This window comes from Hibiscus syriacus, unplaced genomic scaffold, assembly GCF_006381635.1.
Source record: "Hibiscus syriacus cultivar Baekdansim isolate YM2019G1 unplaced genomic scaffold, ASM638163v2 tig00110893_pilon, whole genome shotgun sequence".
Taxonomy (NCBI): Eukaryota; Viridiplantae; Streptophyta; class Magnoliopsida; order Malvales; family Malvaceae; genus Hibiscus; species Hibiscus syriacus.
Window position 1 is genome coordinate 9,233,974 of NW_024062901.1, and position 7,934 is coordinate 9,241,907.

At 33.5% G+C, this 7,934-nt stretch overlaps 1 pseudogene; it reads right to left on the reverse strand.

The window, feature by feature from the left end:
* Positions 1-3,713: 3,713 nt before the first annotated feature.
* On the reverse strand, positions 3,714-6,494 carry LOC120145287 (annotated as a pseudogene).
* Positions 6,495-7,934: the final 1,440 nt, after the last annotated feature.

Genomic DNA, 7,934 nt, shown 5'->3' on the forward strand with positions numbered 1-7,934 from the left:
AGAACAAGGGGGACTCTCGCGCACCGCCGCCGCCGTCCGTCTCGTCTCGGGTCGGGTCGGGTCGGGTCGGGTCGTGGTCGTGGTCGTGGTCGTGGTCGTGGTAATACGTGTCTTCGACACGTCCGCGCGTATACTATCTTTTTAGAGAAAATTCTTAAGAAACAAAATCTTTTTTTCAAAGAATTTGGAAAATCGCAACGACAACTGTAGACTATCGCAACGTGAAATGGAAAATCGCAACGCGATTTTCAACTATCGCAACGCGAAATGGAAAACCACAACGCGATTTTCAACTATCGCAACGCGAATTTGCGATGATGGAGATCGCGTTGCGATTTCAACTATCGCAACGCGATCTCCAACTATCGCAACGCGAAATGGAAAAACGCAACGCGATTTTCAACTATCGCAATGCGAAATGCAACGTGAATTTGCGATAGTGGAGATCGCATTGCGATTTTGTTGGTCATTTTCGTAAATCCAAAAAAAGTTGGTCAAAATCGTATATTATCTAAGATTTTTGGTCACTGAGGTTATTTTCTCTTTATAGTATTATATGGGTAAGTGACCTCAACATTTTATTTAATACTTTTTGAATAATCTGAAATGATTATCATATAGTATATGTTTATCATCTTTTTTTAATCATTGATAAAAGAGAAAATAATCTCAGTGACCAAAAATACCTTATAATATACGAATTTAACCAATTTTTTTGGATTTGCCAAAATGACCAACAAATTCGCAACGCGATCTCAAATTCGCAACGCGAATTCCAATTTCGCAACTCAGTTTCCAAATTCGCAACGCGAATATGTAAATCGCATTGCGATTTTCCAAATTCGCAACGCGAATATGTAAATCGCATTACGATTTTCCAAATTCGCAACTGAATTTCAAATTCGCAATTGAATTTCAAATTCGCAACGCGAATTTAATTTCGCAACAGGTTTTAGTTTCGCAACACAAATGTTTTGGGTATATAACAACGCAACAGCAACAACTCATAACCTAAATCCCTAAATCGCAACTCATTCTATCTCCATCTATCACTCTCTCCGGCGACATCCGTTCCTATATCCAATGACATACTTCCTCATCTCTATTTTTTTACATAATTTTATTTATATATAATTTTTCAATGATTTCTCTCCCAAATTATCAACTATCAACTTAATAAAGGTATGTTTTTCTCTAAGTTAATGATGATATCTAGTTTATAGCTCGTTAGTTTAGTAAATTAATTTACAATTTTTAGAATGAAATCATCTAATGTTGATCATGTTTGGATAGATTTGTGTTTTGAAGGGTCATGGGAAAATGTTCATGGTGTTTTATAATATGTGCCTTTACCCATGAATCTTCAACTAAAACTATCATTAAAAAAGTTAACTTATGAAACTCTAATGTTACGTGTTGCAAAGAAATTGAATTTAGAGCCTCTAAGTGGATTTAGGCTATCTTATCTGAGAAAAGGTAAAGTTTATTTGTTAACCGATAATGAAGATGTTGAACGATTCATTGCTTACATTAGTGTTTCGCAAGAAGAATATGTTACATTGTATGTTGTTGAACCTAGAAGTAGTGAAGTTAGGTCAGTAGCGGGTAGTAATCAACTAAGTTCTTCAACCCAAAATTTAATGGTTCCACCATAATTTCATCACCTAGGAATATCATTTGATCTTTTTATCACATATGTCTGCATGCTAGGGAAAGCCTGAAATATCCAAATCTACAAACAATATAATACACAAACATTAGTAATTGTTAAATAATTAATTATAATTTTGGAAACATTATAATATAGAAATTCTTACCTTAAAGACTCAAGTAAAGTCTGTCAAAATGTATTTAGAACCATCGCCCCGCAAACTTTTCGGTCCTCAAAGGTAGACGACAACTTCTTCCATGTAGCTTTCCATAGATACGAACCCCACGGAAATAGGTTCCATGCATTTATGTCATCTACCAATAATATTAAGTCCTCGGAGATTGGTTATCTGCCCTCTTTGCTTAAAAAGTCGGCATGCAAAAGTAATAAATGACATACTCGGACAACATCAAGGCCATTCATCCGAGTAAAACCATTTTTATCAAATAATCTCTTCAAGTCGTCGACGTGTATACTCGACTTCGACTTTGCCAGCTCAGGAAAAACCCGATATAAACATGATGGGCGGGCGATATGACTAGTGTACCGACCTATATCATCGTGTCCGAAGCGTAGACCGGTGATTAAGCAAAACTACTCCCGCCCAAAACAAATATACGTCGGTGTCGGAGGAAAATGAAACCATATCTCCTCATCACCACGTTGTACCCCTCGGGTAGATCGTTAGTCATGGTCTGAAGAAACAAATGTGTCAACATAGCATCTCCACCCGTATGTTGCACTTTCAGTCATGGCCCGAAGCAAATATCCTCAAACAATTTTCTTTGTAGAGGTGTAAGAGTCGACGCAATTTTAGTGGCTAGGCTTAATTTATTCCTTAAGGTCAATACAGCCAAAAAAAAATTTCTACAAAAACAATAAACATACCAAGTTAGATATACAAAAAACTACAAATTATACACTATAAACAGACATGATATTAAACAGTGAAAATAAAGCCAAATATTTCAAACTAGCACGGTATTCACCCAAGTCATTATTCCATCATAGTTCATAAAATGCATCAGATAACATTCCAGAAGTAAACACTTATATAAACATTTAAAAGGACAACATATAGGTTTAGTGCAAGTTCAAGGACAACATAAAGAGTAATAGTTTATTCTTGAAACTTAAATTAGAAACACTGTGAAGTTAGTATTTGTCTTTGTTTTTTTGTTGAAGTAATGCAATTCATTCAAGTTTCAATTTGCAGAATAAAAGAAGTTTCTGAAACTTAAATTCGCAACGCGGTTTTAGTTTCGCGTTGCGATTTTCATTTTTGGGTTGCGAATTTGGTGTTGCGATTTAGGGTTTCTTCAACAAAAAGACAAAACAAAGACAAATATTAACTTCAAAGGATTAAAGACTAAATAGTTTAGCAGTATTGGCAGCAACCGAATGAATTTAGCAATCTCAGTGAAATGGTTAATCTAATAATAATACAAAAATTTCAAAATAAAAATAAGATATTAAAAAAATTAACCTTCTGTGGTTGATTTTCTATTTCTGACCGTGAATGGTTGTGAGGGTTGCTCTGAGAGATCGTCGGAGATGGGGACAGATGTCGCCGTAAAGAGTGAGAGATGGAGATGAGACTGAGTTGTGCTTTAGGGTTTTAGATTAGAGATGATTTGCGATAATATTGTTTACATTTGTGTTGCAAAATTAATATTGTGTTTCGAAATTAATATTGTGTTTCGCGTAATAACATTTTACTTTCGCGTTGCGAATTTGGCTTATGTGTTGCGATTTACAAATTCGCTTCGCGTTGCGAATTTGACTTTCGCGTTGCGAATTTAACTATCGCAACGCGATTTACATATTCACGTTGCGAAATTGGAAACTAGGTTGCGAATTTGTTGGTTATTTTGACAAATCCAAAAAAATTGATTAAATTCGTATATTATAAGACATTTTTTGTCACTGAAATTATTTTCTCTTGATAAAATACACAGTATGCAAAAACAATTGTTTAAACCTAAAACTTCAAGAAATAACAACACTCTTTTAGGCACTGAGACCACTCAATGAGTTTGACATTTTATTCAATTATATTAATTTGATTTTAGAAAGTGAAATATTACACATCAATCAAGAGATTTGTTCAAAATTGATGCAAACCGAAATTTTATCACCTCAACCTCAATCTTATTAGACATAAAAGTTCAAGCTAAACGCTAAATCCTAGACATTTAACATTTTCTGTGAAAAAGAAAAAAAAAGAAAAGATAAGGTGAGAACTACGGTATATACTGTAATGGCAGAAAGGGGGGCTTTCAGTCTCAAAGGACTTTGTACAAGGCGAGAATCACCATACCAGTAAATTTCCGAAACCGACTTCTCATTTCTCCTCAAATTCGACATCGATAATTTCAGGCTCAGACTTTCTTGGACCGGAGAGCCCGCTATCTCCGTGAAAGAAGTCTCCTTCTGGTTGCCATACAATGTTTCCACAGCTTGTGCAGCGTATTACTTGGCTTTTATAACCAACAAACTGTTTCTTACAAGCTGGACAAGCACCCTGTTCGATTTTTATCATAGAAAAGGTCAGTTGGTCATTCTAAACGATCAAATGTAAGACACAAATTTATGCAATGAACAAAAATATTTAACATATATTTTGAATGAAGTCGTAACTAAATGCACCCAAATTTTGGTTGCCTTCTCAGACCATACACATAAGTCGAATATTTAGCACAATATTATGCGCCAAAAGCTCAAAACTTTGACTTTAATATATCCTGTACTTGACGAGCTCACTAGCATAACACTTGAGAAGAAGTCTATCTAATCCACTAAAATAAAAACAAATAAAACAAGACGACAGGAAACCGAGTTTTATATAGTTTTACAAAGTTTCGACATTTTATTGCTTCTCATAGTAAAAACCATGCTAAAAATAATATATTCATTTTTTGAAGAAAGATCTTCCTACGAGCTCAATGTCGAAAGGATTGTGACAGAGAAGGAAAAGAGATGTTAAAAAGAAAACATTGATTGTCACCGTTCTGCACCTAAATAACCACAATTAAACAATCTTAACAGTAATAATCTGAATAGCAAGTAAAATGAACCTTTTTTACAGGAATGAAACGAATTGAAAATTGAACATATGTTAAGGAGAATCACATATGCTAACGAAAGTCATCACTTTTGTCTTGCATTTATCTGTGCCACGTAATAACAATAAGTGACAGTTGATACCTTAATAACAAGATTATTGGCAATAGTTCCAATGAGAAGAGGCCCATCAAATGGCAGTATCCATATGGCAAATATTAAGAATCGAAACAGCCAACCAGATAATACAAACCAAAGGTAGAAAATTATCTGCAAAACAATGAAAAAGCTATTATCATCATGAAATGAGGTGGCAGACAAAGTATAACTAAAGTATACAATGTATCTGGGTCCTAGCACTACTTAGTTGAAATTTCAATAGAATTTCAGTCTTGTTTTCTCCACGCTGAGGAAAAACACAATGAAAAGATTAAATTTAAAGGAAAATATATTGAAGAATGAGAGACATAAGCATCTTGCTCGAATGCAAGGCTGCCTATACAAACTTGAATACAAATGACATGACATGTGAAACCACATAACGCTTTCCTTATGTATCGGCCTAATAGAAAAATAAATATAATATGTATATAACTTGGATTCCAAAACAACGGGCGAAGGCAACAAACAACTTATACAGATTAACTACTCTACCAAAAGCTTACTTGCAATAGGCATAAAGCTCAACTTGCTAACATCTTTGGTTCATCCTCCTTACTTTTTAGCAAACAATGAAAATATGGTACAGGATATTGCAAATTAAACCTCTTCAATTGTTAAAGTATTTGCACAGAAACAACGCAAGTTAACATCTCACTTCTTTCACAATAGAATCATTGTTAAACCCAAAAAGGGTATGGACGAACACAAGGTTTAGTTATCATAAATGAACTATCAAACTGTTTATCAAACTAATTTCTGGCTTTGTTTTCTTGATTTCAAAAGCAAAAGACACATTTGGATGTAAAATGCAATTAACATTTTGAAAGATTGAAGATTCAAGAATACAACTTTCACGGAAATTAAAATCAATAACTTTACTTTCTAATCAAAGAATAATCTTTGAATTAATCCTTGTAGCATAGACAATTACACAATTTTCTTTTATCAAATTCGTACCTGATTTTGTGGTTAGATATTTCTTTTGCATTATGAGAATTTTTAAGTAAAATCAACAAACAAATGGAGCCTACAAATTTTACTAATGAAAGCAAGTAAATCGGTACTTCGCCTAATCTTACTTACAGAAAAACTTCTTCCTAATGGAGTTTCCAAGAAATCATTCAGCTGCTTCCTGTACTGCAACCATATCCGCAAAACCCCCAAACAAAAGGTTAGCATAAAAAAACCATATGAGCAGAGAAAGTTCAATACGAGAATAAGAAATGAAAGAAAACACGAACCCTAGGCCAATTTCTGCGAAAATCCACAGTAAACGCCCGCCAACGGGTCCCAATCTCCAGCTCCCGGTCTAACTCACGAGCACGGTCAGTGGCAGACCCAACGACAGAAGAGACTCGGCGGGAAACGGAGTACTGGCGGTCTAACCGTTCGGCGTCTTTCTAGCTTCGAAGACAAATTGCTCGAAGACATCGTTGGCGGTTCGCCAAGCGTCCTTCAAGGCTTCGCCGGAGGCCACGCGGCGAGCGAAGGCGTTAAAGTTGCTCCGCCTAAAGGCTTTGACTACTAGGGGCTGCCGCCGCCGAGGAAGCAGAACCTGCCGCTGAAACTTCATTGAGTGCCATGCCGTCGACCGTAGTGCTGTAGACATAACTCAGAATCTCAGGTGATAATTTTTTCTGGCTTTCCATTTTTATATTTATTAAGATATAAATTTTATAATGCTCGTCCTACTAAAAATGTTCTTTATAAATTTTTAAAAGTTAATTTTTTTAAATTTTAATTTTAATCATAATTATTTTACATATTTTGAAAAAAAAAATCTAGAAAATATATATTTTAAAATTACCTAATTAAACATTTTTAGATTATTTTTTATATTTTTATTAATAACAGATTTTAAATAATAATAAGTCAAAATAAAAAGGTTTAACCCAACAAAGTACAATAAAGGACATTTTCAATGGATAAAGAAAGTAATATTTATTATTCAAATTAATTTATTTAGTAAAGTATTTTAATGAAATTTAATTCTTCATAAATTAGGTATTTTTTTACTAATTTAAAATCTATTTATTTATTCTAATATTTAAAATTTTAAATAAATTTAGTTTGATCAATTACACATGAAAAATATTATGGATCCGCTCTATTTTAAATGATAAAGTCAATTGATAAGTTATCAATTTATCTCAAATCAATTAATTGTCCATTCAACCTCTATAATCAATTTTGATTTAATTACTTTTCTCTCGTTAAGCTTAGTCCAACATAACATGATTCTACATTTGCATTTATGCAATGCTTCAAACGAAGTCATCTGAATACACGACAGATTATTGTATGTGAACTCTATAAGTGGAAGATTTTCTTCTCAATCACCTTTAAAATTAATAATAAAACATCAAAACTTATCTTTTAAGATCTAAATAACATTTCAGATTGATCATCAGTTTGACTATGAAAAGTGGCACTGAAATTTAATCAGTTCCATGTCTCATAAAAATTTCTCAAAATCTGAAAGCAAACGTAGGATCTTTATCGGATGCAATTGAAGTCGGTAAATCATGAAGTCTTACAATTCCCTTGATGCATAATTGAATTAGTCTTTGAAGAATAAAATTTATATGTACAAACAAGAAGTGTCAATCTTAATTAATTGGTCCACAATTACTCAAATGACGTCATGTTTACGTTGAGTCATCGATAATCCCATTATAAAGTCTATGATCACTCAACTTCACTTCTATCGTGGAATTTGAATAGCTTAAAGCAAATCCAAATAGATTTGATGTCCAATCTTAACCTACGAATAAATCAAACATCTGGATACAAATTCAGATATATATATTTTCACACTCAACCACCAATAAAGCTAACAAAACTCCTAACTCATTCATGAGCTTTTGAAATTGTTGCTTTTTACTCGCTGATTCTCCTATTTTATGAATTTATCAATGTTGATTTGGATTGTATTTCATTTATTTTAGTACAGTGAGATGTTTATTGGAATTGGCAGAAAAAGGGCGCAATCCGTATTTTTTTATTTTTTGATAGTGATTGGAGACATGAGCACGACGTGGATCTGACGTGGCAGTTT